The 26974-nt window shown below is 46.4% G+C and overlaps 1 protein-coding gene and 1 long non-coding RNA gene across 2 annotated transcripts in view; one reads left to right on the top strand and one right to left on the bottom strand.

Moving 5' to 3' along the window:
- LOC119373402 (kelch domain-containing protein 3) overlaps positions 1 to 26974 on the bottom strand; it is a 536457-nt gene that overhangs the window by 66725 nt on the left and 442758 nt on the right. The gene's annotated exons all lie outside the window — the stretch shown is intronic.
- LOC119373891 (uncharacterized) lies at positions 43 to 25766 on the top strand. The gene is made up of 3 exons (XR_005180007.2): positions 43 to 109; positions 1147 to 1213; positions 25466 to 25766. It is a non-coding gene; the product is annotated as an uncharacterized LOC119373891 (long non-coding RNA).

Raw genomic sequence — 26974 nt, 5'->3', positions numbered from 1 at the left:
AGGGTTCAGAGGGATGGGGTTATTATTGTACGACACGTAATCGAAGAAACAACTGTCACGCCCATGGGCATCGTGTAGCATTTGTGACGATGTGTGTAGGCATCTGTAGGTCAGGAACATACGCCACTCTTTGTGTCACGCTGGTGCTGTTTGTATTTCATGTAACACTCGGGAAGACCTAAAGCACGTACTCTGCGACTGTTCCCAATACGACGCAGAACGACAGATTCTGAAGGAGGCACTTCATTTGCAACGCGGCACGAGCTTGGAGCTGCGGCACCTTCTCGGCCCGTGGCAAGACAACAGTTGTGCGATGCGCAGCACAAAAGCGCTGTTGGCGTTTTTGAGGAACACTCAGCTTAACCAAAGCCTGTGAAGGACTCTTCTTATGTATATATGTGTGTTTGTGACTGTATGTACTATTTGTGTGTATATGGTGTATATGTGATCATTGTATATACCATAATCACCCGACACCTGGAGTAGCAAGCCAGGCGACAAACCAGGCTAACCTCTCCGGGCATTTCATTAAAGAATCTTATCTCTCTCTCTCTCATCCTGCTGAAGTTTCGTCTGTTGTTGAATGCAAACCGCCAAATTTAAACGCTCCTGATTACTTGGAACCTAAACATTCGATAAACGAACAAGCCGCCTATCAGCCTACCGCGGTTACTAGCCCAGGATCAGTATGAAAATTTACGCCATACGCTGGCATTTGGCAGATTGTATTTACTCAGTTCGGCTAGGAATAATCTCACTCTGCGCGTTCTGTCTAGCCGTTCTAGACGTTCATTTCCCGCAATGTGATATGTAGATGCTATTTTTCTTGCGTTTGTTTCACCAAAATGGTGAAATAATCGCAATCGGGCGAGACTGGGTTGATGCAAGAGCGCTCATGCAGCTCGCGTTTGGAACATAATAACTGAACTTTATGTGGTCGAAATTAATCTGGAGCTCTGAAATACTGCACCGTACATAGCTTGTGACATTGGCGAAAAGTACGGGGGGTTGGAGGGCTCGACCCCCCCCCCCCCCCTCTGGTGCCGGCCCGTGATATTCTTTAAGAGCTATTAACAGACTGTTGGCCGCCCTGTCTGGCAGCTATTTTACAGGGGACTGTTTATGCCCGCTTCTTTTTCATTTCAGGCACTTCAAATTCGGATCATGGGCCAGTGACATGTCAAACATGCAGTGGAAAATGTGCCTCAAAGAGGTTTGTACGTGCAGAATATGTTCTTTGATGAACAAGTGAAGCGACCGCTTAAGTTATGGCAAGTTAATATCTCTTGAAGCGTGTATCGACTGGTTTTCAGAACACAGAAATGCTACTGAGAATACAAAGCAATCCCGACACAGTCAATCATTGAATGCATTCACACAAACTTGCTTGCCAAAAAAAAAGGGTAATTTATTGGTTGTCTACAAATTCGACATGCCTATGCCGAGAGATGGTACGCATTTTCTTATTTATCAGCAAAGGGTTTCACTATCACATCGGTGACTGAAAAGCAATTCAAATACTCGTCCAGAAAATAACCTTTGGCAGCAAAATTCGTAACCCCAGCTTCGCACAAGGTGTAGTGGTAGCAAATTATTTAGCCTACTCTCTGCTGTCTACTGCATGTTTTAACAAAGTAAGTAAAGCATGTCAATGAAAAAATTCGGCAGATCCCACGCATTGCGGGAATCAATTTTATACGATGCAGTCAGCGAGTCACCGCCTATGCAGTCACCTAGAGTCTCCCACTAGAGATCTTCATAAATATATCGCGGTGTCTGCACGCACGCACGCACACACACACACACACACACACACACACACACACACACACACACACACACACACACACACATATATATATATATATATATATATATATATATATATATATATATATATATATATATATATATATATATATCCCGTCTTTCTTTGTGTCACCTTTTCTTCAGCACTTACGTGCTTCAGCTGCAAACACCTTTACAACTGCACTTTAATCAACTATACCTGGCGACAACTTTCTGTGGCAGCACAGCCAAGGCTACGCAACCGAACCACGCACTTTTTTACTCCGCTTCTGTATTCAGTCCGCGAACGCTAGCTTTTGTAGAATACGTAGCATAAAAGAAAACATAAAAAGAAAGGAAATAGGTATTACGTTCAAGATTGCTAGCGTTGAAAGTAAGAATGATAATCCCGTAAAGGATTTGCGATTTTGCTCTTTCGAGTTTTCAGGTTCTCTGGTGTCCGTTTCACGTTTTCCGTCCCCACTAAACAACGATGGCGTCGCTCGGCTGCAACAGGTGCACATCGAAGCTTGCAAGTGAGCATAAGCGCGTGTTCGTTAGGTGATCTGTGTTCATCGACCAGAAAGAAACGAAGACAGCGGTGCGTTGTGAATTATTTTGCTGATTTGCCCATACTATCACCGAGAAAAAACTGTGCACGTGATACCACCATCGCAAGCGGGTCTGTCATCGTGATAGCTTCCTTGAGAGTGACGCCGGCGACCTGCAAGTCTTCAGCAAGAAGAGCCGCTTGAAAGCAAAGCTGCGATTGGAAACTGCACGTAAAATAAGTGGGCCATTTCATAAAATGCGTTGCATACATGGTTGGTATTTCGGTTGCCTTCTATTACTCATACAGTCGCGCCGAAGATTGCGTCTAACACCGTGCCCGTCGGCATCTATGGCGGGAGGTGTGTTGGCGTTTTGAATGAGAGCGATTCACGGTGACAAAATCACCCATGCACAGCTTTGCCTCGGCAACAGACGCGTTCATGACTATTATGGGCCTGACAGCGTGAAATCGCCGTTCTGTAGTGGAAGAGCAAGTCGCGGGCCCCCGCCCCCTCTGGGAAAATGAAAACTGTCCGCCTGTGGCTTGTGATCCTTGGGCTGTTAACCTCATCAGTAAGGGTGTTTACATGAATTCGGAAAGTGGCGCCCATGTGTAGAAACGCAGACCTCGCTAATGCGACTCGAGAGGTCGTATCGCATTGACAAGTTCATTGTTCTCATATGCGGAAATTCGAATAGCCGGAAAAGGGTTTCGAAGGAAGGAGCTTGACGCACTATGGTAGGTGATACGCTAATGTCGCAGTCATGCAAGTGCGGAACAATTATATGAAATGATGTACAATTCAACTCCGCTTGTGGGATTCCAGCGAGAGCATATTGAAAACTATGCACTGGCGGACTCGTAGTCGTGGAGTATTCGATATTAGCTTTTCCCCCACCCCCGGTGTCTCCTTGATTGCAGAGGAGCATTTTTACCCGTTCGAATATTGCATCTATTTTAATAAAGTATTTGCACCAGACTGGAACCCTAATCCACAAAATACTTTAGGTTAACTCGTTCCGCAATTAAACATATAATGCACAACTACGAGTACTACTACTACTACTACTACTACTACTACTACTACTACTAGTACTACTACTACTACTAGAGGGTGTGCCATATAGCACAACCATGTGCAGTCAGCGTTACTGGTCTAGTAACGTTAGGCACCTAGTAACGCTGGGTCTAGTAAGGCTGGGGTGGGAAAGCGAAATGAGGGTGAGGAGGATGGAGGGTTAGGAGGGGAGAGGGCAATATTGAAGGAGACACGAAAGAAAGGAGCATGAAAGAAATGAGAAAGCAATCTGCGTTCGCCAGGTGGTGGTACTTGCCTGCAAGCTCCGCTGTTTACTCGGATTGCGCAAGCGTGGAACTGGCTTTAATTAACCTTAGAAAACGCAGTTTTCGAGAGAAAAAAAAAGATTTTTTAAGTTTAATATTCTCGAGCTCCCCATGTATTCGAAGATATTCCGCAAAAAGAATTATGTCGTTATCTTGAGCCGTTCGAAAGTTATGACCATTTCTCCGCCCCCCAACCACCCGTAGACGTATCCGAAACCGAAACTAAAGCTTTGTTATTCTACAGTACCAACCATCTCGTTATAAATGTCTCTTTGTACACATGTTACGTACCGCTTAGTTGTCTAAGCACGTTCTAAAGCTTGTAGGACATGATGTTTTCGATGTATTTAAAAATTTCCACTACATGGCTGCGGCACTCTCTTGTTTAAGTTGCGCGCGTTTTCGCTCGTGCTGTCTGTGCTTTTTCGTACGCCACTTCGAGCTCTTGAACTTAGTTTTCGCCTTTCAAAGAGAAAGCTATAGCACTCGATGAAGTATGATGGAGTATAAAGAACGGAAAAGAAGCGTCAACGCAAGTTAGGCAAGGCAATCGATACACCAAGTGTGGGCCCGCTGTGGAGCACGAGGATGAGAGTCAGTTGGAGACGTAAAACGAGCTAAAAAAAAAAAAAATACGTGTTACAGCTCGCGCAAAAAGAGATAGTGCCATTTTAAAGGATGTCCCCAGCATTGAGCCAAGTGAATTTCAGACATATTGAACGTTTTTTTTTTTATTACACGGACATTCGGTTCAAATCTTTGAAGCCATTTTTCTCAAAACAAGATTTTTTGCATTCTATAATTACACGAAGAGTGATAACTTTCCTTCTAAATAATATCTTCCCATAAAATTTTGCGTGCTATATCATTATTCACACAGATCTGGGCATTCAAGCAGAATTATTGAAACGAGCAGTAACTTTTTGTACTATATGGCCAGTTTTGTACAAAACAAACCTGCTGAATATCAACTTTACCAGTACTTTTACGATAACGCACCTTAGCTTAGCGATGTGGCGATCGTGGATGTTAGATGCACAGGATATTGTCCTCACTACGCACCCGCCAAGTCGCGTCTGAATCGCACCCACCATTTTGTAGTTATGACTGTTGGCGCAACATGCATATCTTGGCACATTTTAATTTTTATAAATCTTATTTTTTTATATTTTTAACAATTTCGTCATTTCAAACTTTAAATTTACCTAAGCCGTACAAGCCAAAGCCACAATTATAACTTTCGGTCTAAAACTAAAATTATTTCTCGAAGGTAGTGACCTACCTTAATTTATTTATTTATTTTTTATGCCGTCGTTTTTGCGTCTTCACTCACCTCTGCTCCACGCGTCGTTATAAATTGCGAGCTTACTCTCCATACTAGAACATTATTCGGTTACAACAAGTATGCGCGGACTCTCAGAATACGCAGCGGACGTTGCGGTTGTTAACAGCAACGTCCCCTGCAGATAACACGCGCATATATCGAAGAATCGTGGCGGCTACTCGCACATCTGCGGAAACCTACCCGAGGTTTAATCAGTAGGCATAGAAAACAAAGTAAATAACGCACAACGCGATGACTTGGAGCCTCATATCAGTGAAAATTTAGGTGACCCACGTTGCACGCACAGAAAGGAACTTGAGGCCGCGGGATAAGGTATCAGCTGTGCAACGGATGCCTGACTTGTGCGTGTCTACGGAAAGTTTTAGTGGGGATTTTCTACGGTCTCCTAATCTTCTGCAATACTCCTAAGGTGCCACGCAATGAACCCAGCCAGCCGGAGCGAAAGCTTTACTCCGTAGGCAGTGGCGTAAATCCAGGAAAATCTCAAGGGGGCACGCACATCCTGACCATGCCGGCCATTTTGTTTTTCACAAATACACGTTTTATTAGGGGCGAAGCTCCGGCACCCGTTCGTCCCTCGTAGTCGTAGTCGTAGTGCGTAACCAGTCTTACGCTTTGACCTCCAAGGTGGTGCCGGTGGGAGATTTTTCCTGTGCGTTGTTGAACAATAAAAAATTCGCAGCGTGCGCGTTAACTAAAAGCCGAATTCTTCTGTCTCTCATTCCCCATTAGCAGCCATTGGCATGTTCCAGTAGGAAACGTTAGTAGAAGTGTAAGTGTTAGCTAAAAGCCGACTTCTTCTGTCTCTCATTCCCATTAGCAGCCATTGTTTCCAAGGTAGTGCCTGGTGAGATTTCTCCTGTGCGTGATTAAACAATAAAAATTTTGTTCAAAACGCCGTTGATTGATGAAATAAACCAACGAAAGACGCCAGATGTTTTGTAAAAGCAAAACGAAAGAACGCCAGATGTTTCTAAAGCAAAACGAAAAGACGCCAGCTGCTTAACGAAAGACGCCAGATGTTTTCTAAAGCAATGGTTTTCTAAACAATGAAAATTCACAGCGTACATGTAAAATTAAAGTGAGCTGCAAGTCGTCATAACTCATCGAACCTTTAGTATAAACGCGCCCGATCTCACGTCGGTGATGATGTACTGGGCAGAATTCACGGAAGATTCACGGTTTACCGATGAACCTCCGCAGCTTCGCCCACTCATCATCATTCACTCCGTGGATATGCCGTGATTTTTTTTTTCTGTATGAAAATGAAAATCGTATTTTCATAAAAATAAACAGAAAACGAGCATGGGCCATTACAGCGAATAGCTGCAAAGTTAGTTTCTAAGTGTAACTGCTATTTCTAGCTAATATGTCATTCGGGTTACCCCAGCAAATCAAAATTCTAATACATTTTTTTTGTCATAATGCGTAAACGAACAGCTTTTCTTTAACTTCAGCTGTGTGTGTACTGTTACCTCCCACGATTTGCCCCTGGAATATTACTCGCGAAGCGTGTTTATAATCACCAGTCATTTTTTAATAAAACAATTATGTTCGAGCAACCGCACTCACATTTCATTGTCAATGGCTTCCACCAAGTCATCTACATAAATAAACAACGGTAGATGATCGGGGATTCCTTAGTTTGTGCTTCAAAGGCCAGCGTAATAAACACTTCCGGCACTTCAGCAGTCACCCGCCGCATTTCAGAAAGCACTATCTCTAAAGTGCCTTTTGAAACCAAAATTAGCTTTCACGCTTGTACTTCGTTTCTACTCATTGGAAGAGCTTCAGATTTCAGAGTTGATCTTGAGAGTGCGCCGTGCTTAACTGTCAAGCAATTCAAATATGATGTTTGAAAGGTAAAAATCTCAAGAGGTGTCCCCCCTCCACAGCCTGAATACAAGGGGGGTCAGGACACCCCTGACCCCCATGATTTACGCCACTGTCCGTAGGTCAGGAGTTACAAGTTACCATGCAGAATAAATAACTGCTCGACATCTTGTGAAAGTAAGCGCTTACTCTGCCCGCGCCGCTTCAACAAAGAGGGCCTTGAGGTTAACCGCTTAAATGGGCTCGTTTTAGGTTCGGGTAAAAATCGAACGGGTATAGGAAAGAGTTCCTTAATGAATTCTTGAGCTTCAGACGTAGCAGTTCAAAAAATAAGTACACCCCCCGGACGCTGCCATTGTGGGGCCGCCCATTAACTCGCCTTGGTCGCACATCGTCGCATTGATGCATGAGATTGATTGATTCATTCATTCATGCATTCATTCATGTATTCAAAAACCTTTATTGCTTTGAATCAAGATGAATATTCTTGGAGTCCTCATTCTTCGTGGCTGGCACCCCTGATGGCCGTCGCCTTTTGTTAGCGCACAATGAAAGGGGGAAAGAAATCTTCCACTGGCTTAGCTCGGCTATGCCAGGATAACGTAGCGTTAGCAAAGGTTCAGCTGATTGTTCTTAGCTTTTCTGATTGTCTAGGATTAGCTTGATTACCATGCTTACTGCTGATCCAATGACACACACATGGTATACATATTATGTGGCACATGTATATCTATTTTGCCAGGCAACTACTTCGGGATCCGATGAGTTAAGCTTCTCCGCTCTTCTGCGCCGTTGAGCAGCATCTGCGCTCTCCTTCTCCATGGCTAAACCACACTGGCATACGCCAGTCAGAGGCGCTATCAAGTGGCTCCAGCGCAGTGTCAGACGGCGACTGTACAGCGAAGGCGAATAGCTGCGCGCGCGCCGGCGCCAGTATACGTCTACATCGGCTACGACGTCATTCCTCTGGAAAGCGTACACCGGCGGCAGCGGCGGAGTGCGCGGAAGGTGCCGGCTCCGATGCGCCAGCTGTGTGACATCACTGATCCTCGCGCATGCGCAGCACGGCTCTTGAGGAGCCACGCTAACTGGCTCGGCTAGGCCACTGTAGCTAGCGCTACAAAAGCTCACAGGGTCCCTTATGCATTGATCTAAGGCGACCCGTGTGCGCAAGCCATCTTCTTCTTCTTCTTTGTCCTCTCAGTCGATGTGTTGATCCTCCCCAGACTTCTTCCGAAAGCTTTCTGCACATCACCTGGTTTTGCACTGCCTCCGTGTTCGGCCCACCTTTGATCAAGCGACTATTATATGTGATGACATCATCACGCGACTTCACATTATGTAATGTCATGTTGACGTCCCGATAGCGTCACAAATCGTGGCGATCTGTGACGTCCTGATTACATCCTATGGTAAAGTCATCACGTAATGATCTTTTTTGCATCACCTGTGTTGACGCCAACGCTGCCGACGGCAAACTTTTCCGTTTGATGAGGCACCTAAAGCTTTCGCCTTAAAAATAGATGTATATCCACATTTACTAACCCTTCAGCTCAGTCCACTGCACGCCGCACCACTAGGGGATCGCCCGCAGTATACGCTCGCCAGGAAAGCTCGTATACCTGGCATGGGCACTACGTGCACGCTCTTGTCAGGAGTAGGACTCTGCTTTTGCTTCAGGAGAACGCAATTGAGCGGGGAGTGATGATGCGTCCACCTCGTCACTTTTGGCAACCGAACGTGCTTTCCATCTCGGGAGACCTCATAATCTGTCCACTCACGTGCACCGCACGCATATACGACCCGCGATACCACGGCAGCAAAACGGCAGCGGCGCTGACGGCGTGAACGCGGCTCGTGTGTCTCTTCGTGTAACTGATTAAAAGAGAGAGAGAGGGAGAAAAAGACGATTTCCAAGTTACGATGTTGTTCACAAATGGAAATTAGAGTGACCTGAACAAATGATGACATCCAGGCATTCTCGATGGTACTGCGCATAACTAAGCAGAATGCCTCCTCGTCTTTTCACTCTATTTCTCTGTTAGAGCGAAGCTGAATATGGATCGGCGAAACCAAAATCCACCCGTCCTAATTACGCAAGGACTCCTAACGATTTTGTAGCACTGATTTTGAACAAGCACCACTGCTCACCACAGGTCGACAGACGGGCGTCAAGCACCGATTGAGATTTCTCTACAGACGCAACTAATAATTGAGAAAGACTAACGAACCGTCGGGATTAGCCCACTGCTAAACACCGGGGCCGCACGTTTCAGCTACGCTGGTTAACCGTCCGCCGGCAGAGCTTGGGCGGTTATTGTCTTATTTTCTGTGCTCCCTCCTCAGTCCCAATGCATCACAACTCCTGTATACCTTCGGCACCACACCCCCGCATGGGATGAATCAAGCAGCGTGGATGTATGTATGTACGTACGTACATACATGCGCGGGTGCCCAATTGACATGCATGTTGTGCCGAACGCAATCCGTGGGCGGCCATGTCCGCTTGCTCTCTCTCCTGTTTCATTATTAAAACGCACGCTCACGGCAGCGAGTGACGTCAGTACGGTGGTGAGTCACGGGCGTTCGGCGCGGTGCGTGGTCGAAATGTTTGGCTTCATAACGGGAAGCATCGCGAAGGTGTGGGCCGAAATGTCGCTTAGGGTGGGTCGCACCGTCATGCAACATGATGTCACTGGTTTGTGGCAACCGCAGCGCCTGTGTTGTGTCCTTTCTTACGCCCTCGTTCACCAGGCGCGTAGCCAGAAATTTTTTTCCTGGGGTGGTTCTACCATACTTTATGTATGTTCATGCGTGCGTTTGTATGTGTGCGTGTATATATACGCAAGCAAAACTGAAAAATTTCGGGGGGGGGGGGGGGGAAGGGGTTTGAATCCCCCCAACCTCCCCCCCCCTTGGCTACGCCCCTGTCATTTACGTAGCGCTGAGCGAATATGTCGATTATAAATCACCAACTAGCCCATGCTGCCGTTCTCTCGCATTTTACCTGTGTTATATATTTATTTAATTTAGGGGCCCTTTTTGCCGTGTAGCTATCACGAATGGGTGCAGATTATATATATGTAAAAAGGAAAGCAACACACACAGGAGCGACGTAGTATAAATACAGAAGTAGCTTTCACTTAAAGAAGGCACAGCAATTCGAAACGATAAGTTTTGTAAGCCGGAACAATAAACACTCATTAATTGCGAAGGCTACCTGTGTAGATACAGTAATAGAAATAAGTTCACTTGGCGTACACACAGAAAAGCATACGCGACCGGCAAGTAATACAGGGCAGCATTGTTGTGGAGCATAATTTGCGACGTGGAACTGCAAGGAATATGAGGAAAGTACCTTTATTGAATGGTGAATAATCAAAACTGTTCAAAACCATGTGGATAGTCGATCGTTACGGTAATGAACGGTATATTGCGCAAGCAGTGTGAGTGCGTGCGTGCGTGTGTGTGTGTATGCGTGTTTGTGTGTGTGATACTCACCATTAGTAATACTGAATATTCTCAGCTTCTTAGCAAACACCGCGTCCCATGCTTTAGAATAAGGGATCGTTTAGCGTGACGTGGCATTGTGCGAGTGCTTCCTATGAACGCATTGCTTTACAGCTTTGATTGGATGACACTGAAGGAATTAAAGAATGTCTTGTGTATGCGTGACCTTTGTGAGTTTGTGTATATGCACGTTACTTTGTTTCTGCGGCCCTGTCTTCTTGACCTTTTGAAGACACCCTTTCGTAATCAAGCATGCGCACATTCGTAGCGATGACGTGAACACGAAGCACGAAGCACGATTACCAGCGTAATTATAAAGGCCATTACGACCGCTTGGGGCGCTAGCGCTAACCACTTATAATGTAGCGAGGACGCAGTTTCGTATTGTCAGGCTGAATTTTTTAGCTCAGTATCACCACTTCCTCTAAAGGACAAGTGAATGCCGCAGCCACCGAAACGTTTTTATTCACTAAGTATCAGTGCTGCTCCATTGCATGCTAGCTCTTCTACGTTTGAGCGAAAACAAAGATCACACACACACACACACACACACACGCACACACACACACACACACACACACACACACACACACACACACACACACACACACACACACACACACACACACACACACACACTTTTTCTGTTCTTTCTGCTGATCGCAGAAAGAACAGAAAAAGGAGGGGGCACGCGAGAAGTGAGAAGTGGGGGAGGGGGGGGGCGGAGAGTACAAACTTGAGCTACGTATAAATAAAAATATATCCTTTGAAGGGACCCGTTCCCGAGCTTATTTCCGTCGGCGTCCATTTTAAATGCCCCACCTCGGAACAAAAGCAAGATAACAAGACAATTAACAGGATCGCACTTAATTGAAATGGTATGTTGGCGTCCAGGTTTGTTGTTTTTTCACAGAGTGCACGCAGAGCACGCCTGTTATTCAAAAGTGGACAAGGCTCGTTTTGATTCAGACATGTCCAACGTTTACCTCGTTAATTTTTATCCGAAACTGCTTATGTCGGCGTTTCACTTTTAATTAGAAATGATTTTTAGCGTGAAAGAAAACAAGGTATGCTTCGTATCTCGTAAAGATTAGTTTTTCGGTTATCGCTAAATTCTCAAAAGAAAAAAATAACAAATGTCTTCAAATATAACATTAAAGTGATGATAAGGGCACTTTATATACAGCATAATGCAAGGTAAGTACGAAAGAAAACGAACACAGCAGCTACAACAGGTACTACTACTACTGCTACTACTACTACTACTACTACTACTACTACTACTACTAATAATAATAATAATAATAATAATAATAATAATAATAACAACAACAACAACAACAATAATAATAATAATAATAATAATAACAATAATAATATAATATCATGACAACTTACTTAAAAATGGCCTACAAGAGACACTGCATGATGTTACCCACGCATAGTGAGAATCATGATGTACATATGTATCCCAATGGTCAACTACTATGGTAAGTATAGGATTTATTTATCACATTTTCAGATAACGTTAATTTACATGCAGGCCTCCACAATATCGTATCTTTCATAGACCGAACGAGACGGAGCAAGGGTTTACTTACAAAGCCAGAGAAGAGTGACAAAGCGGTTTTGTATTCTCGCCCAAAAAGAACAGAAACGAAATGAATCAAAGACAGTTGCACGCCTGTGCAATCTGAGTAAACAGCGGAGCCTGGAAGCAAGCGCCACCACCTGGCAAACTCAGATTGTGTTCTTTCTTCTTCTTTCTTTCATCTGTTGATGTTTCTTTATCTCTTTCTGTGTTGCCCTCTCTCCTTCTTACCTTCCTTCTAAACCTTACATAACTGCTCCTGGCCCTCACTTCTCCTTACTGTACATGGCAATGCCATGGATTACCCTCTCACCTCCTCCTTTTGTTCCCCCTCTCCCACCTCATCACTCTCACTTCCCTTTCTCACCCCCTTGCTAAATACCTACTCCATGTTTGTAAACAGCGGTAGGCGCCGTCGACATGTTTAGGCACTTGTAGCCCCGTCGCGGCGCGTAGGCTCCGTCCAGCCCAAAGCTCACCACTGCCCTCTATGATCACGTGACAACAGTCTGGCGCAGCAGCTGCAAAGCTGCCTCCGAGCACCGCGCGCCGGGGAGCTTCCCGCGTGTTTACAAGGGGCGGCCCCTACAGAGGAAGCTTTAGTGACCCCAAGAAGGACTCTGAAATGAACATATAAAAAATATGATGAAATGCAACTCTACCTCTATGTGTGTCCAGATAAGTTCGCGAACACGAGGCCCCGGTTACCATTCCCGATTTTGACGAAATTTGCTGTAGGCATAGGCATTACACCTAGAACAGTGGTTTCAAAGTTCGTTTTGCACAAAAAAATTTGTTCGCCTGAAAAAAAAAATCCGTAAGTATTGGTCCCAAAAAAACACTTTTGCGCCAATTTCGCGATTTCTGAAGTTTGAGCGCGCCTAGGGAAAGAACGGTGCATTTCTTGGTCACAATACTTCTTCCTCTCAAACAACAAGTTAAATGCATTCTCATGAGTGTATTGTTCCTCTTGCTTGTCGAAGACTTTTTGAAGAAAAAAGTCACAAACATGACAAATCGAACAAAAAGCTTGTATTTCAGGAATTTATTGCTGCAAACAAGTTATGGTGAGGATAACAAAAATCGGTACATATTAACTTTGATATATGCGCTCTCTTTTAGAATAATTTCCGTGGTTTTATTGCGCTCCGTTTTACTCAATAATTGGGTTTAAACGTAAGTGTTTTATCAAAAACGCCGAAGTTTGAAAACAGTTTTCTCAAAAAGGCCATTTTTAATTTTTTTTAGAAATATCTCTGATTGAAGTCAAGGACGTCGTCTACCATTATGCATAAAAAACGTTGCATTATTTTGGTTGCTAACGAGTTATAATGCGTGAAATGTGACCAAGTCAGCCTAGCGGCCGCGTCGTTCGTTATATGCTGAAACTCGGATATAAGTTGTTCAAAATACTTGTCCGTGCCATAATTCAGCAGCTTCACGCCAACACATGCGCAGCCAGGTGTCATGGTTCAGCAACCTTTATCTTGGGATCAGCCGCTTGACAAACCCGCAGCAGCGGCCGCCTGATGCTGCGCGCGCGCTCATATTACATGAGTGCCGCTTCGACTGCGGATGAGCGCCGCTTGCGCGACAAACTGCACTCGAAGGACGAACGAGAGAAGGAATGCATCGCTGTGAAAGTCAAAGGCTGTTAAGTGCCTACAAAATCCATATTATACAACGAAAACTCTGCCGGCAATTTTGCAGTGAGCGCCTTCAATAGAGGCTCTCATAGATTTGAAGAAGGACAAGACCATCGTAGTCCTACCGGCCGACAAAGGTAACAGCACGGTCGTCATGGATCGCGCTGACTATGAGAAGAGGGCAGGAGAACTTCTGATCGGGGAGGCTTACTCCAAGATCAAGAAAGATCCGACTCTTCAAACCCAAACCAATCTGAACAGACTTTTATCGCAAATCTTCACCAATCATCCCGATTTCAAAAACCTCTACCTGAAGTTGATTTGCAGAAACGGATCCGCCCCGAGTTTCTACGGCCTCCCAAAGGTCCATAAATCGGGAATTCCTCTCCGACCCATCGTTGACTTCACCCGCTCCCCCCTACGGGCTCTGTCATCCTATCTTCACAGGGTAATCGTGCCTCTGACCGGGAAGACGGACACATACATCCGGCACTCGGGGCATTTCGTAGAACTGGCGTCCAACGTTGTGCTTGAGGAAACCGATCGCATGGTGTCTTTCGACGTGGTTTCCCTTTTCACCAGCGTGCCCATGCCCCTCGCACTGACTGTGACGCGCCGGGCCCTCGAAGACGACCCCACTAGTAGTACACTCTAACCCCACCCTGATCGACCGAACTCCACTTTCGGTAGACCAGATATGCCAGCTGTTGGAATTTTGCCTCTCAAGCACTTATTTCTTTTTAAACAACGTGTTTTGCAGACAGACCAGTGGGACAGCCATGGGGGCCTCGATATCGGCAACAGTGGCAGCTCTCGTAATGGAGGACATCGAAAAGCGAGCGCTTGCCGTGTGTGACCACAAGCCCAAGTTGTTTGTTCGCTACGTAGATGATTGCTTCTGCGTGGTGAAATCCGGCGAGGCCAACAACCTGCTCGCCCGTTTGAACTCCGTGGATCCCCACATTCAGTTCACAGCGGAAATGGAGATCCATTCAACCCTCCCGTTCCTGGATGTGTTGGTGAGAAGACAACGTCAGAGCCTCTCTTTCTCTGTCTTCAGGAATCCAACACACACAGGACGCTACCTCCACTTCAGCTCAAATCACCCCGCCTGCGACAAGTTCTCCGTTGTACGAAGCCTCGTGAAAAGGGCCGAAAGAATCTGCTCGTCTCCACGACGGCAGAAGGAAGAAAAAGGAAAAATAATCCGGGATCTCGGCGACAACGGCTACACAAAGGCGTTCATTCGCAAGGCCCTGCGCAGGAATAAGGGCGGTGGGGGTAGAGAGCCAGCGGCGCCGCCTCAGCGACGCCGTGTGCCGATTCCCTACATCGCGGGAACCAGCGAAACATTGGCGCGCATTCTGGGAAAGGCGGGGGTCGGGGTGGCACACAAGCCAACCACCACCATCGGCCGTTTTTTCCCCCTTCCCAAAGACCGCGCGCCTGCGGAGAAAGCGCAGGGCGTCGTGTATAGGATCTCGTGTTCAGACTGCCCCGCCGCGTACGTCGGGGAAACAAAGAACTTCCGCGAAAGGATGCGGCAACGATCTGCGTCAGCTGAACAGCGAAAGGAGTGCAGTAGCGGAACACTGCGAAAAATGTGACCACCGCATTAAGCGGGGGACAGACGGGTCCGATTTTCCATGCGATCCGACGGCCGACGCCGCGGTGGGGGAGAGGGAATGGTGGCTGTACGATGCTATGAAAGGTCACCATTCCGGTTTCCCCTCCGCCGTGTCGGACGTCGAATCGCATGAAAAATCGTACCGTCTGTCTCGCCCTTTAGTCCTGACGATGTGGTGATCCTGGAAGAGGAAAGCTGTTGGCGCCGGCGGCTTCTCCTCGAGTCGTGGCATATACAGAATACAGTGAAAAAAAACATCAACCGCACCACGGGAACCTTGCCCCCCCTCTATTGTCAAGGCTTGCGGCAACTGTCGGCAAGAAAGCGCATATAAGCGCCGTGCACCTCGGGCCATCTCACCCCTGAAGAAGAAGCCGGTCAGGCTTCGAAACGTCGGGTTTTTAAAAATAAACCTTCAGGTTGGAGATTTCTCTTTTTGTCTTTAGTCCTTCACCCAACCAGGCAGACTTCTGCCGAATGTTTACCTTTAATGCCTTCAATACAGCACGCATTTATTTATTTCCCTGCTGTTATACCCGCAGCCGCAAAATATCGTGATAAACGCGCGGCATGCGTTCAATATTATATCTGTGGACGCAAACTAATACAGTATTGTAAAAGTGGCGCTTTAATAAAGGAAAGGACTTGGAGACAATTCTGTTCACAGCCGGCTGACACAAGCGTTGCAAGAGATGGAGAACAACTACAGTTTCTGCTGTTAGACCATCGCAAGCATGTATGACAACTTTCTTTAGATGTAAATGGCTTGCTTTTGTGTCATATGTCGTTGATAGAGTGAAACTAATTATCTTTAGGTCATGAAAAGACAGAAAGCAACACATGAGCGCAGTACTGGAGGCGTTCACTGCAAAATTGCCGGCAGTTTTCGTTTTATAATATGACTTTTGTTGGCACTTAACAGCTTTTAACTATCACACAGAGGCATTGCTTCTCTCGTTCGTCCTCTGAGTGTAGTTTGGCGGGCAAGCGGCGCTCATCCGCAGTCGAAGCGGCACTCATGTAATATGAGCGCGCGCAGCATCGGGCGGCCGCTGCTGCGGGTTTGTCAAGCGGCTGATCCCAAGATAAAGGTTGCTGAACCATGACACCTGGCTGCGCATTTGTTGGCGTGAAGCTGCTGATTTGTGATTATGGCACGTACAAGTATTTTGAAAAACTTAAATCTGATTTTCACCCCATAACGTACGGCGCGGTCGCTAGGCTGACTTGGTCACATTTGACGCATCATAACTTGTTAGCAATCAAAATAATGCAACGTCTTTTTATGCAGAAGCGTAGATGACGTCCTTGACTTCAACCAGAGGAATTTCTAAAAAGATTAAAGATGGCCTTTTTGAGAAAATTATTTTCAAACTTCGAAGTTTTTGGTACATCACTTACGTTTCAGCCCAATTATCAAGTAAAACTTACCGCAATAAAACCACAAAAATTATTTTAAAAGAGAGCTCAAATATCAAAGTTGATATGTACCAATTTTTATTATCTTCACCATAACTTATTTGCAGCAATAAATTCCAGAAATAGAGGTCTCTTGTGCGATTTGCCATGTTTATGATTTTTTTCTTCAAAAGTGCTTCGACAAGCAAGAAAAATAATAGACTCATGAGATTATATTTCACTTGTTGTTTGATGGGTATAAATATTGTGACCACGAAGTGCACTGTTTTTTCCCCTGGTGCGCACAAAATTCAGAAATCGTGAAATTGGCGGAAAAATGTTTTTTTTTTTTTTGGCCAAAACTTATAGATTTATTTTCAAGCCAAAAAAGTTTTTTTTTTTTTCGCAAGATGAACTTCGAAACCATTTGTCTTGATCTAATGCCTATGCTTACAGTAAATCATCAAAATTTCATCCATGGACACCCCCCTCTGAGAACCTCATCAGAACATCAGGTATCTTAACGCCACGAATGTTACTGATTTGCGAGATGTCATCGACGTTGCTGCAGTCTCGGTCAGACGTGTACATTTAAATTTGTTAACTGATGAAAGAAGGACGACCCCCCCCCCCCCCTCTTTCATCAGCCCAGCAAGACGCTCTCAGGTACGATATGAAAATGCGCAGGGTAAAATTACGAACAAGTTTCTTGGCCCGTAAACAAATTACCGGGTTAGTTACTCATGCAAACGTGAAGTGCGGTCTCGGTGATACTTTCATCGGCGATACGGCAGCGATAACGTATTAAATAATTACTCCATACCGCCACTCTACCGTGGTCAAGGTATCTGTCAGGTTCGCCAACCGGAGGGTCGCGGCTCTGTTCGTACACTCAAGTCGAGACCGCGTACAGCGCGTAAACAGACTCGGAACATTTCACGCGTGCAGTTTGTCTGGAGAGCCTGACAGACATGGAAGCCTCCTAATGCGCACCGCAGCCAGAAGCGCCGTGTCCAATGCACTTGTGTCAGATGTGTCATAGAAACCGCATGCAATTTGGAAAAGCGTAGCCGCAGTCGTACTCCTTTCGTTCGCTGCTGCGTTGATGAACCGAGCCACACGTTTAGTTCATGCTAGTACTACAAGACCTCTCTGCCCCGTCTGGCTTTCGCAGTTTGTAACCGTGATGAATGAAGCTATCCACACAGCTTACGTATTTGTGCTCTGAGGTAAACGTAATCACTATGGCTCTAGTCAAGGCTTCTGCCAAGAAATGATGTGCGGGGCATTACAATGACATCCTTTTGACAAAGCTTATCACTTTTGTTGGGTAAAACGAGCCGCGCAAACCAGTCAGTTTTTGCCGCTAACCGATGAGCCGGCGTCGCAGACGAGTTCTCATGTTTTACAGCTGCGGCCAAATTATTGCGACGGTCTTCGTAAAACAAAATCCGGCAAGAACTTATTCCGCCTATTTTTATTTTTTTTTTGTGCCCTCCTGCGTAAGTAACTGCAACGCAGCTCGTCGGTACAGCGTTTTTTTTTCTTCTTTGCACGACGGCAAACAGCACACGCACCAGCGAAAACACAGAAGCAACTGCGGTAGGCACAGCGGCTTTTGCCTACCGCGTGAAACTAAGCGCCTGACAACAGCGCCACCGCATTTTCGGGACGTAGCTAGGGCGGTGGAATACCTCTATACTATACAAGGCTATGCCATGGTTTACCCTCTAGCTCTTCCTTTCCTTCCTCCTCACCTTCACATGACTGCCCCTCATCCTCACTCCCTTTCTCACCCCCTTACTGCGCATGGCTATGCTACGATAGGATCTGCCTGGCACATGTCCGCTGTTTGTGGCGTATAAACTATACTATACAAGGCTATGCCATTCCTTACCCTCTCCCACATCTTACCTTCCTCCTCACCCTCACTTCCCTTTCCCACCCCCATGCGATGCTATTGCATGGGGGTGAGAACTAGAGAGTTTGAGAATTGGGCCGAACGCAGGCATCGTTGGGTCAAGCGCTCGAAGCGCCACGTGTGGCGAAATTTAAATCATGCGAGACGCGGGCCATACTGCGCCGTGGCACGCGCTGCGTCTGTGTCGTCTCGCTGGTGACCCAGGACGCCTTGGGGACCCACGCTAGTTTTCGATTTTTGCGTCTTGGGTCAACGCGAGCGCAAGAGCCCAAGAGAGGCTTCGGTTCTGCGCATGCGCCCTGGCGGCTCGCAAGCTTCATGGGTCCCCAAGCTCCTTGGGGCCCCAATTCTCAATCTCTCTACTATGCATGGGTATACTATTCTAGGAGCTGCGTGGTGCTTTCTGTGGTGCATACCCGCTGAGTTTTCCGTCTACGACACCGGCCTTACTCCGGGCTTAAGCATATCTGCTGTTTAAAAAAAAAATACGAAGAAATTTCCCGTTGGAAAGCAGAGATCCCTCGTGACAGACGAGGCAAGGGTGAAGAAAGAGCGCTGGAAGATTATTCGGGCGCCTATAACGCGTCGAGTGGCATTCCAGTGTCAAGGATGTACACGGTGTCTTCGGGACGCAGAACGTACGGGAGGTCCATCGCTCGCTCAAGGACACCGTCGCACCGTATTCCTTATCGTCGCTGTGCTAAGTAAATGTGCGGGTTGTAGCAGCGACCGTCGCATCTGGAAAGGTAAATAAGGGGATTTAACTGAACTGACGTACACGGAGACACCAACCGGAAAGAAAGTGACACAGACAAGAGGGGGCGTACACTCGCTACTTTCATATGTCGGGTACGTGTGGACCAGACAGTTGTTAAAGGAATACATTTATTCCGTCCTTGAAAGCATGCATCTGTGATTCTGAAAAAATTACGGCACTACATCTTCAGCTTTTCCAATTTATTAAGCCGAACGCCTTAAGTGCCTCGTGGGAAGCAGTATATACGTTACAGCCCGGAGACGTCGACAACACGTGTTAACACGTTAGGCAATATCATCATCGTCATCAGCAGCTTCATATACAATGAGGTGGATATAAATAAAGACATGTAAAGACAAGATTACAAAAATTCACAGCATATCCACGGGTGAATGATGAAGAGCTTGGGCGAAGCTCCTGAAGCAATCATGGTTACACCATGAAATCTTCAGTGGTTTCGCCCAGCAGTAATCAAAGCGATAGCCCAGTACATCACCAAAGACGTGACAAACACTGTATATATTTATACAAGAAATTTTATTAATCGTAAGTGGTAGCTAGACGTGGCTTCCGTTCCCCCTTCATTATAACGGCTTTATGGTCGGTGAAGCGATGGATCGGTGATGGGTCGTTGTGGGATGTTTGCAAAGACGAAGTAGTGGGCAGTTTCCAAAGGTGGCTTCCGTTCCCCCTTCATTATAGCGGCTTTATGGTCGGTGAAGTGATGGATCGGTGATGGGTCGTAGTGGGATGTTTGCAAAGACGAAGTAGTGGGCAGTTTCCAAAGGTGGCTTCCGTTCCCCCTTCATTATAGCGGCTTTATGGTCGGTGAAGTGATGAATCGGTGATGGGTCGTAGTGGGATGTTTGCAAAGACGAAGTAATGGGCAGTTTGCAAAGGATCGGTGATGGATCATAGTGGGATGTTTGCAAAGACGAAGTAGTGGGCAGTTGGCAAAGGTGGTTACGCCGGACAACGGAGACGTGACAAGGTTAGACTAAGAGGAGCTTCGCCCCTAATAACACTGATCAAAACTGATAAGAGCTGATATACATAATAATGGTACAAGACGCGTGAAAGAAAGGTAACAATTTCAAACGAAATGAAGTCTACGCCTGAAGGCATTCGCCGTCAATGTCGTCTTCGCAATCGGCAAGGGATCCGAAGCAGTTTTTCCAAGCGAAGCTCGTTATGAGTTGAAGATTTCGATGGCGGCGTCGTCTTGCGCGAAAAACCCGGCGCCAGCCGGGTACGGAAATGCGGCCCTCGAAGGTGTAGCAATGACATGCCTGTTTGTATGCGGCACTTTTCGATATTGATGCTCTCTCGTTTGTAGGCTTGTCGGCGAGCAGCCATTTCTGATATGGCGATCTGATCTTTTATCGAGGTCCCTTGTCACGTCACGTTGCCACACTTGATGGTTGCCTGGATTTGAACGCATGAACTCGCGTTCCGGCGCCGGAGCCGTAACGTGGGTCATTACTGCACGATGCCACCTGCGTGGGTGCGCCCTCCTACTACGCCTGCAACCATTCAGAGCCTTTTCGCTTCCGCCGCGGTTAGAAGTAAAGAAAGAAAGAAAGAAAGAAAGAAATAGTAGGTTAGGCGCACACACGCCAAGGTTGGCTTGCCTCCATTCTCTCGATAAGGGAAGGGCTCCTGATTTTTTTAATAATATCTGGGGTTTAACGTCAGAAAACCACGATATGATTATGAGAAACGCCGGAGTGGAGGGCTCCGGAAATTTCAACCACCTGGGGTTCCTTAACGTGCACCTAAATCTAAGTAGACGGGCCTCAAACATTTTCGCCCCCATCGAAAATGCAGCCGCCGCGGCCGGGATTCGATCCCGCGACCTTCGGGTCAGCAGTCGAGTGCCATAACCACTAGACCACTGTGGCGGGGCTCCTGAATCTTTTAAAGGAGTGGCGCGGACCCTATGATTGCAGAGAAAAGTACTGACAAGCCCCTCAGGCATTGTCGTAAATAACTGTTCTCTAAATGCTTTTCCACGAACTAGTGTTTCCGTTTGCTTCCGTGTAAAAAGGAATGGCGCGGATCCTATGATTCCAGAACAAAAAAAGTACTGGCAAACGCCTCAGACACTGTCCGTAAATAACTATTTTCTAAAAGCGTTTCCTCAAACTAGTGTTTTCGTTTGTTTCCGTGAAAATGCACGTGTGGTGTCGTCATGACCTATAGAATGTGGTCACGTGAGCGCACGACACTGCAAAAGCTCGCTCCGATGCGCTATGTACTACTTTGCGGACGCGCTCAACTGCTGCCGTCTTGGGCCGTTAACGCTTTCGTTATCTATCGACAACAACTAAATGAGTGGTACTATACAGTCGACGCATACGCGTGTAAAATTCTCTGTATATACGTATGCACTCGGCGTTTCTTGAGCTTGTTAATGAGACTTTACAAGAAACAAAATCGGGAACGTGTTCGCATAACAGCCCAAGATGGCGGCGTCCGTCAATTGAAAACAGCATCGTGTATGGGTCGTTTTCTAAGCTGCCACTCAACATACCGGAGGCCTTTTAGGTCAAGGACTGTCATGTTTAGAGAAAATAAATGATAGTATTAATGAAACAGATTTTCAAAAAAACTAAAAATCCCAAGTGCCATGCCAATACTATTACTGTGTGAAGCTGAACGCCCTGGGAGATATTTTGAATCTTCAGAAGCAACAATAATTTCTAGGGCCTTACGTGGCAAAACAAGGATATGATTTTGAGGTACGGCGTAGTGGGGGGGCTACGTATTAAATTGGACCATCTGGGGTTCTTTAACGGGCACTTATATCAAGGTACACGGCTGAAGGTACAAGGTCGAATGTTCAAGTTATCAAGGTCGAAGGCGAAAGATATGAGGACTCTTAATAATCAGACGGCGCGCAAATGTTTGCATAACCCACCGTGTAACATACATAGGATCTATAGCAGGTGTCTCAAAATGACCTCAGCTATCGGGCCGCATTCACGAAATTTAGACCCGCGAGAACCAAAACACGGGGAGACGGGGGTGGACAAAATGTCACCTAACGCTGGAAAGAAGGTCGTACCCATATCTCATATATGGATAATTTATGAAGGGCATTTGGCTTCAGGATTCCAGAAACATGCCGATACTGACCTCCAGAACGATTCAAATCTGGACGCCGATTGTGAAATATTGGGATTTTATTCCGCGTTCATGTTTTTAGCACATGGTGACAAAAAAAGAAAAAAAAAACGCCAGGCCTGCCCTGAAACCGCAGCACAGTCACAGCGAAAGCTGGAAGAGCGGCGTTTCTAGAGCCCGTTAAGCTCTCTTGGGGCTACAAATGCAAGTACACGAGCAAGGTACCCACTACGCCATAAATCACAATTTTCGTGAAGTTGGGAAGCACCTACTAAGCCATTATTTGTCATTCTGCGGGTAAGCGATGCACCAGCTACACGCCTGTAAGGCATTATGTGCACTTTGTTGACGCGACGACTGATGACGACGAAGAATTATGGCTCAGCCCTTTGCAATGGGTTGGAAGCTTTAAACGACCCACCAGTTATGCAACTTGCATTGGGTGACGCCCGGTCGCTATTTCCCTCTCCCGTCATGCTGTATAACATACGTTGACGTCAGAGAGAAGGGGGGGGGGTGCGAAGAACTTTACCCCGAGGAAATGGATCATGCGCTTATGGGCTTCCTTGGCAACCAATACAAGTGCACTTGCGAGGAACCCACTACGCTATAAATCACTGTAATTTTTGTGAAGTAGGGAAGCAGGTACTACGCCATTTTTCGTCATTCTACGGAGAGCCGTGGTACCTGCTAAACGCATGTAAGGCATTATGCGCATTTTGTTGATGCTGCGCCTGATGACGACGAAGAATTATGGCGGAGGCCTTTGTAACGGGTTGGAAGCATTCAACAACCTACTCGTTGCGCAATTCGCACTGTGTAATGCCTGGTTACAGAATTCGCGTTGTGCGACGCTTGGTGCTTATTTTACTCTTCCACCACACTACATTGCATATGTTAATGTGGTTCCTTCCCGACATGAAGCCCGTATAGGACCTTTTTGCAAAGCAGTTTCAAGCACCGGCATGGCTCAGAGGTTGAATACTGGGCTCCCACGCAGAGGGCCCAGGTTCGAACCTCGTTCCATCCTGGAATTTTGTTCTTATTTCGTGTTTTTTTTTTCTTATTTCGATCGATAGTGGTTACGGGCACCGGCGGCGGCGGCGGCGGACAACTACGGCGCCAAAAACGGCCGCTGAAATGGTCTCATAAGAGCCTTCGCTGTAAAAAAAAATGCTTGAGACTGCAGTCCCGTCTCTGTAGCTTACCCGAAGAAAGCGTTAACGATCTTAATGGGCGAGTAAACGATGCGAGTACCGTTTGCCAATGTCACAAACATTTTATTCCTTGTGAAGCCGCGGGCCGCTAGCCAAACGTCCGCGGGCCGCGTGTCTGAGACTCCTGATCTACAGATTCACCTTTGTAGAATATGGGGACGATTTAATTCCCCGCGATTCCCTGTAAAACACCGGCTGGCTGGTCTACAAAAATCACAATGGAAGGAATTCAGTCACGTGATCCGCCACTTATCGACGCGGTCGCCGGCACTTTCGAGAACGACCTCACGTCGCTCGGAGGTCAAGGCGCGAACATCGAACACTCAGACACACAGCTTACGGGTGTAGTGAACCTCAAACGAGTGGCGGGTGGCCGCCATGCGTAATTATGTGGACAAAGTATAGTGCGTGCGAGTGATGACGGATAACCTAACCGGTTCTATAGGTTCATGTTTAGGGTCATCCGAATGATTCCCCAGAGTCGTTACCCCATGTACGGATGGTGACCTGGGGCGTATTGAACCACACGCATTGAACCACACGGGTGTATTGAACCACACGATTGAAAGAAACGCAAAAAACGCGGCGCGCTGTTTTATTGCGCTCTGACCTAGGCGGCAATGAAAACGATACTAGAGTGGTTCTTGATAGTATTTATATTATGGATGACTCTAGTAGCTATTTAATACCGTCAAGGCTGCAAACACTTGAAAAGAAATGCGAAACGGCAGAGAATGTAGACGACGCACTGGTCACGTTTCATTCCATCGCGATAGTACGTCAGGTCACGCATATAGACCATCGCTTAAGAGGCTGCAACACATGAAGTTACACAAGGCTCTGCAATGCCCTCTTCGCACTTCCACAAGACTTCACTTCTTCCACTATACTACAAGGTGACCCGATGAACAGACTTTAACATGCCTTTGTGTCGATCACTACGAAGAAATCAGAATTTACAAAACTTCAATCTCGGTGTTTTTATCGATATACGCTCACGCATATCTTGTATGTCTAGTGACCTTCCATATATGCGCTTGTATATGAGCCTAGTTCAAAATGTCGATTACTATGCCTAGCACTCTTGGTGCCTGATTTTTTTGTAAACTCGCGACTTTTCAAGTTTCGCTAGCTTAATATTTCCATTCATTGTTGCTGTGAGACGAAGAAAAGCGAACGGCAGAATATGATGAGAAAACCTTTTTCTATATTAATTCGATTTAAAAGAAACAAATGAATTCTTAATTCTTAAAGCATTTTATATTCGCTTTATTTTGTGAATTTGTGAATACACCTTTTCCACTGGAGTATTCCTTTGTGTTACTAGATTTTTGTTTGTAGCATCAGGGGCGTATTTGGCATTCAGTTCAATATTGCTATAAAACCTCACTATTCAGTTCAATACGGCTACAAATTCTCAGTATTCGAACTCTTTGAACGCTGCACCCATCATAGCGTTAAACTACTGGAGAGACTACTTTGACGGCTTCGATTATTTAGCTACCAAAGAAGTGGTTAGTACCGGGATTCGTGTTATCATATCGCTTAGGAAATTTGCGCTACGCCAGACATTACGTTTTATCTGTTACATGTCCAACGATTCGCAGCTTTCTCGCCATAGCTTCCTCGACATGCTTAATCTTTGCCTTTATACTTTGTTGAAAGTGATCAAATTGTGATGTTACAAGGCCGGTCGCAGCGCAAAACCACGAAGTTTAGGCAAATACATGTATTGATAACGATTATACATTGTTTCTACTGTGCCCCTTTACCTGCTGTGCTGCCCTGTATTTTTTTTTATTTATCCAGAAATGACCAGGTTTTGTGGCGCAAACTTCAAACGGCCACAGTCAGGACTCCCTTCCTTCTCGCCCTTATTACGCACGACAAACCCCGTGGCAAGGATCAGAACACCGGCAGCGATGGGAGGCTGCTCTGCGCAGCTCACAGCCGGAGCTACAGCTTCGGACAGTGTACTGGGCCGGAGGGGTTACCGAAGCACAAACGTGTCCGGCCATCTAGAGCGGCCTGAGGGCCCATTGTCGTGCGGCTCCCCTTCCCCCCTCCCCCTCACATGATTCTTTCGTGAATCATTAAAGTTGTTTACCTATCTGCCTACCTATCGTGAATACCTTTCTGACATCAAGTGTAACGTCCGCTACACGGTCAGTCCTCGCTCACGGGTGTGCATTTACAAGATGAGTATCACCATCATCGTCGTCTTGATCATGATCGTAAATAATAATAATTGGTGGGTTTTACGTGCCAAAACCACGATATGATTACGAGGCATGCCGTAGAGGAAGACTCCAGATTAATTTCGACCACGCGGGGTTCTCATAGTGTGCATTTAAACCTAAGCACACGGGTGTTCTTTGCACATCGCCTCCATCGAAATGCGGTCGCCATGGCCAGGAATCGAAGCCGCGCCCTCGAGACACCTTACGTGCTAAGCTGCTTCGGCGGGTTCGCCGTCATCACTGCTGTGACGGTCGAACTGCCGTGTTCGTAGTATTCTGGTACGTTTCGCAGAAAGCGGAATGACAAGTATGACAACAGGCAGTCCCATATGTCGAGGCGATTGACGAATTGCGTGAGCGCCGCTAAGTTACATACACGCGCAAGTGTCGTCGCGACTGACTGACTGACTGTCTGACCGGCACGCCTTCTGTATGTGCTTGCTTTCAGCGAGCCTGGGGGGGCGTCTCCGGTAGCCCCGCGGTTTCTAAACGAGGGATCAACGGCGACCTTTCCCAACACCACTTTCGTCAAATTCAAGGAACGCGGCCGTTTCGGACGCCGGCTGCCTGCCCACTGAAGGGTTTTTCACCTTCTGCGTAATCCAGCGGCAACGAATGCGCGACCAAACCGGTCGCTGGTAAGAAAGAAAGAAAGAAAGAAAGAAAGAAAGAAAGAAAGAAAGAAAGAAAGAAAGAAAGAAAGAAAGATCAAAGGCAAGGACGTTAACCAGTCTAGACAAACTTCTATGCTACTCTACACTGAGGAATCGGATAGAAAAATTTGAATGGTAGGCGAATATTGTAGAAAAAGGAAGGGAAAAGATGGAAAGGGGGAGCAGACACACAGTAGCACTCCTCACAGTCACAAATATCGCTATTGGTCTATAATCTCCGGTGTAAGTCTGCTGTTTTCAAAAATTTTATCTCTGCTTTCGTCGCCTTCATGCGCGATGACTAGTGAAGACGACATTCAAAAATGGTTACTATCGTCATCGGTGTGTGGTACACGCGCGAAGAGAGAAAGAAAGATGGTTACCGCAATTCGGTCGTAGCTTCTGTAGTTGGCATTGTGCTAATT

The sequence above is a fragment of the Rhipicephalus sanguineus genome, chromosome 11, assembly GCF_013339695.2.
Source record: "Rhipicephalus sanguineus isolate Rsan-2018 chromosome 11, BIME_Rsan_1.4, whole genome shotgun sequence".
In the NCBI taxonomy this organism is placed as follows: Eukaryota; Metazoa; Arthropoda; class Arachnida; order Ixodida; family Ixodidae; genus Rhipicephalus; species Rhipicephalus sanguineus.
This window is presented reverse-complemented; position numbering and strand designations above follow the sequence as displayed.